Below are 10,628 nucleotides of genomic sequence, written 5' to 3' on the forward strand. Positions count from 1 at the left end.
GGCAATTTTCTTTACAGCTCTAGCGTAACTGAAGATATGGCACGACAATGTCTGCGCAATGACAACGAGAAATGCCAGACAATTCAGTGCTGCCCTTTACCTGAGGAGTCAGATACTAGAGATGCCAAATGGCAGACACCAATTCCAACTACTGTTGAGACATTGAAAACTTGCTCTCCAAACCTCCCTGCTGACCTCCAGCTTTTCTTTAGGACCCTCCTCTGTGGCCTGCGAACGCCAGCTGGTGAGACCAACAAAGAGAGTGTGGAGAGGAAAGTGATGGCAATGTCATCTGATGCAGTTTATAACACATCTCGAGGATCAGTTCGCCCCTGGAAACAGACAGTCCTGGGTTTAGGATTGGGACCTTATCGGATCCAACCTTATCCTTCGCATACTTAACCGGTTGGGATATACCCTCTGCTACGACGAAGTGAAAGCACTGGAGACAGAATTCGCCTTCTCCACTGAGGAGTCTGGTCAGGTTGCACCAGATGGGATACAACTGGTCCCAGATCTTGCCACAGGACTGGCCTGGGATAACTACGATGTAAACATGGACACATTAGACGGTAAAGACACATTACATGCGACTGTTGGCATATGCTATCAGAACAAGACATACACAACCAGCCTTCAGCAGTTCGATACACGACGTGGAAGAAACAGACGACAGTTTGAAGGGCGAGCTTGTGAGATTGCTCCAGTGCACCGTCAGCTCAACAAGGCCAAGTTTGAATTCCCACCACCTGACGACCGGCAGGACTCGGCTGTTACTCAACGCATGCTAGATTTTTATTGGCTACTAATGTCACGGGAGATGCCACAGCCACTGTTCGCTGGTTTCTTTTCGCAGTTTGTGCATGACAGTCTTCCCGTCCAGAGGATCACTTACATGGATCCCATTCCTCAATCGCCTACTAGAAATGATGTTGTCCGGGAAACCATGAAGAGAAGCCTGCAAGTTGCCTATGAAACCAATCAGGAATATACTGTCGTGACGTATGACCTTGCAGTAGCCTTGAAGGCTTATTTAATTCAATCGATTGAAGCTCCGCTCTTTGATCGACTACTGATCATGTTGGGCAACTTTCATCTTGAGCTTGCCTTCTATGGAGCTATCGGGACGTACGTCAACGACTCGGGGGCAGAGTACCTTCTTACAGAATGTGAGGTTCTTGCAGAAGGTTCACTCAATGGATTCATCAAAGGCAAACACTACAAACGCTGCTCTAGAATCCATCAGATTCTTGCTGTGGTAATGGAGAGGAAGCTCTACGAGAGTTTTCTGACCACAGTGTCTGAAGAGGTAAAAGACGACGTATCCTCCCTCTTGAGAGACCTCATTCCAGAAGCTGCAACAGAAGAATCCCTGCGATCCAGTGCCAAATTGACGGAACATCTCGAGCTGTATGAGAAGTTCTTCAGTAAGGCCATGGAAGGTGGCATGGGCCCAACTGCTCAGTACTGGTGTTGTTACATCCACCTCATCAACCGAGTTCATCGTGATCTGATGCGTGCTGTGAGAACCAACGACATCGAAAACTACCTGAAAATTCTGCCATTTGTCATTGATGTATTCTTTGCCCTGAACCGGCCGAATTATGCCCGTTGGGGAGTTCTGTTTCTTGAACAACTTAAGACTGCAGATCCAAGCATCCGGTCAGTGCTCGAGAAAGGGGCCTTTTCCATCCGCCGAACGTCACAACCGTTTTCAAGGACAGCCATCGACTTAACATTGGAGCAGACTGTAAACCGAGACGCAGCTTCACCAATGAAGGGAATCGTTGGGTTTCATAACTCGCCCAATGCAATACGGCGCTGGTGCATAACTTCCACCCAAAGAGGAATGTCCGTGACAGAGCTACGTCGTATGACAGGACTGCTTCCAGAAGAACAGACAAGATCACAGGTACAAGCCTCAAGAATAAAGAAAGATAACAGATACATCCAGGATCTGTTGAAGGCAGTGACTGAATCCTGTGATCCTTTCTCCGAGTCAGCTATTACGTCCTCCTGTCTCCTCAACATTGCTACCGGAAAAGCTGCAACTTCGACCACCAAAGATTACCTTACAGAAGCAATAAAAATCGGCCGTGAACTTCAGCTGAAGTTCAGAGAGGAATGCGCCAAGGACAGTTCGAGGTTGCTCAAACCTATAAAACGAAGGAAGGTCAACAACTTTGCAAATGAGAGCCCAAAACCGAAGTCAGCAGAAGCCACCAGTAATCGAGTGGTGGCAAGTCAACGAGATATATTCATCCGAATGCTGGTGTTGGTTTCCCAGACTACAAACTTTGACCTCAAACATGTCTGCAGCTTCCCTATCACAGATGTTCCACTGTCCATTTCACATCCTGATGGCTCACGTCAAGGGACCAACAAGAGTCTGCTTTTGAAGAAACTGGAGACGATGCAAGATGGATTAGAAAGTCTGCCTCATATTGATGTGTGCTTGATTGATGGTGGGCTGCTTATTCACGAGTATCTGGCAGGCCTTGGCAACATACCGTCATATGGAAATCTTGCTAGAGGTCTATTGAGCCATGTCTGCAAAGACTTTTGGAAAGCAGATGAAACACATATCTTGTTCGACAGATACCTGCCTAATTCCCTCAAAGAAAGCGAACGAAAGTTGCGCGGAGCTGAAAACCATCCTTTCGTCATTGCTGGTAGCGCACAACGGCCGAAGCAGAGATGCAAAACTCTCCTACAGAATGGCATGTTCAAAGAGGAGCTCGCTAAATTTTTGATAATTGAATGGCAGAAGGACCATTATGGAGCTATTGTTGGTCGAAGAACGATTGTTCTTTCACATGGAGGCAACTGCATACGCTTGAAGAACCACCAGCCTGAAAACAAGATATCAGTTGACAGACCAGAAGTGCTCCAGGGAGACCACGAGGAAGCCGATACCCTTATTGGCTTTCACGCTTCGCATACTAATGGGACCCTTTTGATCCGGGCATCCGACACCGATGTTCTGATCATCATCCTAGGCATGCTTGGGAGAAACAAGCGCGATGGTATCCCCATGAAGACCATAATCATGGACTGTTGCTCAGGAAATCAAAGGAGGTACCTGAACGTCACCGCTATTGCAGCCACACTGGAGGAGAAGCAAGCTGGCCTGGCAGCAGCCTTGCCTGGGCTACATGCCTTTACCGGCTGCGACTTTACAGCCTCGTTTTTCCGCAAAGGGAAAGTGAAGCCATTCGAAGTGTTAGAAAAGGACAATTCTGGAGAATTCATCCAATTCTTTCAAAGCCTGACCAAGAGGGAAGAACTTGACAATAAAATAGCGGAGAGCTACGTGTGTTCCTTGTACGGCATGGCGGCACTCAGTGATGTAGATGAAGCAAGGTACCAGAAGGTCATTCGAATGATTGGGAAAATCAGTAAGGTGATTTTTGAACATTACTTATTGAATGAATTGAAGTTAGCTGACACCAACACAAGCAATGCCATTTAATGAGCAAAATTTGCATAATATTAATTTTTCATTTCATTTCAGGAGACCCCGATGTCCAACATCAAAAAGGTCGACTGTGCGCTTCTTCCCCCTTGTGGCAAGACCCTGAAAAACAAGATCCAACGAGCTCATTATGTGGCCATCATTTGGGGAAATGCTGACAGCACCCAGCCTGCTCAAGGCCTCGACCCACTGCAATATGGATGGACAACTACTAGAGAAGGCCATTACATACCAGATTGGTTTCCGGGTGCAGTTGAACCAGACTGGCTTTTCCGTGAAAACAATACATCCGAGCAAACCACTCAACAGTCTGATGATGTTGATGACCCAGATGATGAAATCGACAACGATTCAGAATCTGAGCTAGAATGGAGTGATGACTCCAATTGTGAAATTGAAGCATAGACGTGGTCATGCTGACAGTGTCTCCCTTTGTCTGTTTATGTAGTGCCCATTTGCGTTGCCAAAATCCATGCCTTATAGCTAAGATTAATTCAATAATCGATTATTTTTCTCCGCTCGTTAAGTCTAATTAGGTTTGCATATAGGCCTGATTAGACCAGGTGTGATATTTTTGTATGGAGAATGCAACGTGAGGACAAAGTTTGTCATTGGCTTTTAATGGTTCTCTATGATATATATTGTTTTGCAAGTTTTGGTTGGTGCCTGTGTTACGTACATGTACGTAAGGTAAGATAGGTCTATAGTACGAGGGGTCTGGCAAGGCCAACACAACAAGAAAAATTCTGTTTTTTGGTGAATTGCATTGCAAAAGAGTTGATCAATCATGTTAAGTGATTTGAAGTGGTACCTACAAGATTTAGTCTAGCCTAGTTGAACCATAGGGCTTAGGGCTACATAATTGGGGGGCGTCTGGCAACACATTTACAATGGACAAAAAGTCTGATTCAACCTGTTTTGTGTTTCTAAGTATGTATCAGGATATTTGGCACTAATTTTGTGTGGTACCTAATTCGTCTACTCTAGCCCAAAAAATTGGGCTCTTTTGGGGGTTCTGGTGGGCCTATAACGATGGCAAAAATGTCTGTCATTTTTATTTTTAGACACTTTTGGTCGAAAATAAAATTTTGGTACAAAAATTATGTGGTATCCGTTTCGTCTAACCTACACGCCTTTTTGGGCCCGTTTATTTTGAGCCTGTTACATTACGCAACAGGCGGTACCCGCCAGACTACCATTTCTGTTTGTCCTAGGTGTCCCTCCCTATGCCCTTATGAGCAATTATTGGTATCCGCTTCGTCTACCCTAAAGGCTCTGGGCTGATGGTCTAAAAGGAAAACGATGTAGTTTATGTCAATAGAAAAAAAAAATAAACACAGCTTGAACATACAATTAGTGTTTGATGCCTTTGTTATTGATTAAAATGTGAAATATTCGAGTTAAGGAAAACAAAACATGGGAAAAAAAAAATTTATTTGTAGCAGAAAGGTACACACATGCAAATGAAAAAAATGACATTAAAATTGCATTAAAATGTCATTTAGAATATGATTTATAATTAATGCTGCCGGTTATTCATATTGAGATAATGGTGGTAAGAAAGCTTGTTAGAGACGTCTGCCAGTGTGAGGGAGGAGGAACGAAAGGTCGAGGTGACCACATCGCGAACATCATGACTTATGAGTGAAGTAAAACGAGGTTACTTGGTTTCTGTTTACAAAGTTCCAAGTGGAAAAACAACTTTATTGTGAATTCAGTGTTTACTTTTCTGGAGTATTGTGTTTACTGAGTGAATTGGTGACCAATCTGTTGCTATTTGTGTCTTGCTTGAAGATATTCATCATTTGATTCAAAGCTATGGTATTAATGTGCAATAGTCATCATACCAAAATACGTAGTAATTAATTATATATGTCAACCTATTTATTTTCATGAGATCATGGTATGACCACTGAAAAACATAGCTTTTTATCTTGGCTCCATTACAAATTCAGTATATAATTACTCTATTAGTGGAATCTAGTTTTCAGCATCTTTTATTATTATGCCAATATTCTAAGCACTCAGCTTGCAAACATGCTTAGGTTTATGTTGTCAGTTTGGGTCGGACTTATGTGAACACTTTACCAAGTGACCTAAGATTACTCAATGCTCGCAAAGCTATGGTATTAACGTGCAATGGTCATCATACCAAAATATGTAGTAATTAATTATATATGTCAACCTAATTATTTTCATGAGATCATGGTATGACCGCTGAAAACATAGCTTTTTTTATCTTAGCTCCATTACAAATTCAGTATATAATTATTCATATATTCAATAAAGTAGTGGAATCCAGTTTTCAGCATCTTTTATTACTATGCCAATATTCTAAACACTCAGCTTGCAAACACGCTTAGGTCTATGTTGTCAGCTTGGGTCGGACTTAGGTGAACACTTTACCAAGTGACCTAAGATTACTCAATGCTACCATATAGGTATACTACATCTTTGATTGTGAGTTCATCAGAGAGCACTGGAGCAGCATGAGTCTAATTAGGTGCTAATGAATATCCTGCCTGCATCACAGACTACATAAAATGCAAATATGATCAGTGCCTAAAGGTGTTATGAGCTAATGATGGTAAATATATATATATATATATATATATATATATATATATATATATATATATATATATATATATATATATATATATATATATATATATATATATATATATATATATATATATATATATATATATATATATATATATATATATATATATATAACTGTCTGCCCTAATGTCCTCCCACTTTTGAAGGCCAAATGACGCCCCTGATTGTAACAACGCATCTTGTAACACCCATGACTGGATGCCGGTGCAAATATCCTCATTTAACACCGAGAAATTAATCTAGGCTCTAGGGAACTCAGAAAATTCCAAGTTAGAGAGTGCTGGCTGTGGAGATTGAACCAGTGACCTTCGACATACAAAGCCATGTCTGTCAGTTGAGCCAATAAAGGTAAAGGTAAAGTTGGGGCATACGCTATAGCAGCGCGTGGCCTCGGTGCTCATCTCCGTAACATTGGGCCTTGAGCCTGTGGTGAGAGGGAGCCCATTACCCCGGGACACAGGGCCAGTGTGACATCTACCACAGTTTCCCCAGGTAGTCATTTATCGACCAGCCCGAGAGGGAGGATGATCAGCTGGGTGAGCTGCACGCCGACTGCCCGGGCCGGGATTCGAACCTGGGCCCGCGTAGAAGCCAGGCATGCTGACCACTAGACCACGGAGGCGTATTGGAGCCCAATGTCAAGTGAACCCACTCACAATGGCACACAATTTTTTTTCCGGTAACTTTTGTGCTTTGAATGAATTTGCTAATCATTTCTGTCGAAAACAGCACAAATTATTTTTCACCCTTCCACCCTAACCTCCTCAGTAATAAAAAAAAAGTGACAAAATCATAGCCTTGAGGCAGTAATATTCAGCCCCAGCATCAAAAAATTATACTGCTGCCCTATGAAAGGCATCTCTTAACTCCGATGAAGTAGGTGGTGACTGGTGGAGCAGCTTCATTGTCATCCCTTGCAGTGGCAGGTGTCATTGGGCCAGCAGATGATGAAGCAGTGGCTGGTGTCATAGGGCCAGCAGATGATGAAACAGTGGCTGGTGTCATAGGGCCAGCAGATGATGAAGCAGTGGCTGGTGTCATAGGGCCAGCAGATTATGAAACAGTGGCTGGTGTCATAGGGCCAGCAGATATTGAAGCAGTGGCTGTTGCCGGAGCAGCTAATGGTATATTTTCCACAAGTAATGAACAATGTGCTGGGATGGTCTCTAGCAATACTGATAAAGTGTGTATCTACAAAGAATATGAATTTAAGGGTAATTAATAAATTGTTTTAATAAGAATATAAAAGAATATAAAGAATATAAAAATGTCATTGTTATGATGGGGCAGGGGTAAACCAGTGTATGCTGTGAGGCCTTGGTGTGGAAGTTCCCTGCCTGAACTGTGCAGCTAATCCCCCATACAGTGAGGGCCTTTTTTACTCCCTCAGGGGCTGTGCAGCTGAGAGAGTGGTGTACATGAATGTGAGTGTGTGAGTAAGTGTGTGCCTGTCTTGGCTAAAACCCTTCACTGGGGGAAGACAACCAAGGTATTTAGATAGATTGATAGTCATTGACAGATGAACATTAAAAAAAATTCTATATCAAATATGCAGTTCACTGCTATGAACTTATTAACTTTAAGCTGAAATAAAGGCATTGTGGCCAGTATAGCTGCATTATGTGAGCACATAAAAAACTAACTAATATATGTTTTACATTTAAAGACATAACAACTAAAAAAAATTACCAGTCTGCCGCTGCTCATTCTTGCACTTGGCAATGCAAGGCTTTGATTTTTGTTGTACGTTGTACCAACGCCTCTCACAGTCATCCTGCGTACGGGGTCCACTCCCAGGGAAGGCACTGTCAGGGTATAAATGTGAAGCAAGTTTCTTAATCGTTTCACTATGGCATGCTTTTTATTTCCCATAACTTCTCCAATAACATTTAATACATGCTGTGATGGAAAGCTATCAGTACCAATATTTTACTTACATGCATCATAAGACATTAACTTTTTAGTTGTTATGAACATGGCCATAAATACTACTTTTCATTACCTACTTTTCTAAAATGCTTTTCTCTAAGTAGGAGGATATTACACAATACAGCTATACAAAAAAATTCAAAGCATTAATCTTAATTCCATTCTTTTGAGTACTTCTAACCTAACATTATATCACCAGAAACTGTTTGACCAATGCTATCAAAATAATATTTTAATCTTACTTTACCATTCTCATCAAATCTACCTATTCCGATATAGTCTTAACATAAAATATTTGTAAAAGTGTTGAGAGCCTGGCATGCCCAACACACCCACCCACCCCAAAAAATATAAATAAGGAATAAATAAAATAACAGGTAAATATGACTTGACTCTCTTATACTAACCCCCTTTCCACCCTAACAAACTTGGGGACCTACCATGTTAGGTTAGGACGTGTTTGGTAGGACATGTTTAGCAGGAGTTGGTTTAGTTATGTTAGATTGTTGAGGGAGTGGGGGTTGCAGCAGAAATGGTCATGATGATGCTATTCACATGGAGCAGTAGGAATAAGTATGTCCTGTTTGGAAACTCTGTGGTTGTGTTTGTATACAAAAATACCCATTTGACGAGGTTAGGTTAGCTTGCAAGTTACTTGAATCATGGATATGTGAATATGTAACAAAAAAAATAAAAGCGTTAACCTTAATTTCATTATCTTGAGTACATTCCAATCTAACATTATATCACCATAATATGTTTGGCCAATGCTATAAATATACTATTTTAATCTTACTTTACCATTCTCACAAAGCCTACCCATTCCCATATAGTCTTGACATAAAGTACTTGTAAAAGTGTCCATAGTCTGGCATGCCTAGCATCCCCCCCCCAATAAAAAAAATAATAAAAAAATAAAAATAAATAAAGAATGAAAACAGGGCAAATATGCCATAACTATCTATACCAACCCCCTCTTCCCCCCCAACAAACTTGGCATGTTAAGTTAGGATGTGTTCGGTAGGACAGGGCAGGTTTGGCATGGTTAGGTTTAGTTATGTTAGGTTGTTGAGTGAGAGGGGGTTGTGGCAGAAATGGTCATAATGAAACTATTCAGATACATAATGAAAAGGTTTGTTATGTTTGGAATGTCAGTGGTTGTGTTATTATGAAAAAAATAACCAACTGATTAGGTTAGGTTAGTTTGTAAGCTGATTGAACCATGGATATGTGATTACCAACCTTGTTACAGCTTCTGCCACTTCAGTCCACGCTCTTCTTATCCTCAGGGTGATACTCTTCCCATAACACCCTCTGATTATACGTATTTTTTCTTGAATTTGATGTAAGAAGACCGTTTCATCTGGCGACCAATTAAACTTACTCCTTTTCTGCGCTGGTTCTCCGGCCCGTAGATCATTGGGGCAGATGACGTGGTTATGGTGCGGTAATTTCAGCAGAGCAAGTCGTGACGCAGGCGGGGAGATAAGGGTATTGACGAGTGACGGAGTAAAAACAGCCTTTGAGGCTGCTTCTATCTGCCACAAAACTCAGTATTTTCTTGTGTTTGCCATTTATTATGTTTCTGTTGTACATTTATACATCTTTTCTTTATTTTTCTTTTGAAATATATACTTAATTCATGTCGGATGTTTACGTTTTGCACGGAGGCGTCCTTAGCAACGAGCCCGCCATAAAGAAGAAGAAGAAGAAGATAATAGTAGCCAGGGATTTGCTAATACCTACACTCAAAGTTGACGAGGATAGCTTTTACTCTTAATAATTTGAAACTATTAACTTTGATAGTAACTTTAAGAGTAAAAGTTAATAGCTCTCGAGGATACGGGCCCAGGTTTAGACTCGACAAATGTAAATCGGTCCTAAACTTGCATCACGCAGCTACATTAGTTCCATAACTCCAAACTTCATTTTTTTTTACTTTAAAACGTGCACATATCATTTCCTCGTGCAAAATAATGCATATTTCTTTTTGTTTTTAACGGACAGTTCCTACAGTTTTTTTTCCTATTCCGGCTTTCCCTTTCATCCGATAATCACCGGGCACCAATATGTGATGTATTATTTACGTTATTCATCATATTGCGTTGTCGGATACCTTAATTTTTAGTTTTTGCTCTGACAGGAATCTTTTAAAAATCGATTACATATGAGTCTAAACCTGGTGTACGGGAACATTAGAAGTGGCATCTTTGGAGACATTTCATTTCCAGGTCCGTAAAAAAAGTCGAGGAGGCAACGAGCAACTAGAATCTTAAAACCGAGATGATTGACGTGATTTTGACGGATGTATGTCTATTTTTAAAGAAATGGCAGCCTCCAGAAGGTAATGTAAATGCACAAACTGAACTATTTTCCTGCTCCGTGCATCATGTTTAGACTCCAGCAAATGTAGCGTGAGGCAGATTTAGACCACCGATTATTTAATCAATTGCATCATGGAACGTGTCTAGACGAACTAATGTAGCATGACAAGTGTCTAGACTAAACAAATGTAACATGACAATTGTCTACACCAAACTAATGTAGCATACAAGTGTCTAGACCAACAAATGTAGCTATCAACTGGGTTTGGACCACC

General features: G+C 41.2%; 1 long non-coding RNA gene across 1 annotated transcript; it reads right to left on the reverse strand.

Moving 5' to 3' along the window:
* Positions 1-6,840: 6,840 nt before the first annotated feature.
* On the reverse strand, positions 6,841-9,934 carry LOC126992237 (uncharacterized). The gene is made up of 3 exons (XR_007746380.1): positions 9,272-9,934; positions 7,790-7,905; positions 6,841-7,291 (listed from the first exon to the last, which is right to left on the reverse strand). It is a non-coding gene; the product is annotated as an uncharacterized LOC126992237 (long non-coding RNA).
* Between the last annotated feature and the right edge of the window lie 694 nt (positions 9,935-10,628).

The sequence above is a fragment of the Eriocheir sinensis genome, unplaced genomic scaffold (genome assembly GCF_024679095.1).
Source record: "Eriocheir sinensis breed Jianghai 21 unplaced genomic scaffold, ASM2467909v1 Scaffold422, whole genome shotgun sequence".
NCBI lineage: Eukaryota > Metazoa > Arthropoda > Malacostraca > Decapoda > Varunidae > Eriocheir > Eriocheir sinensis.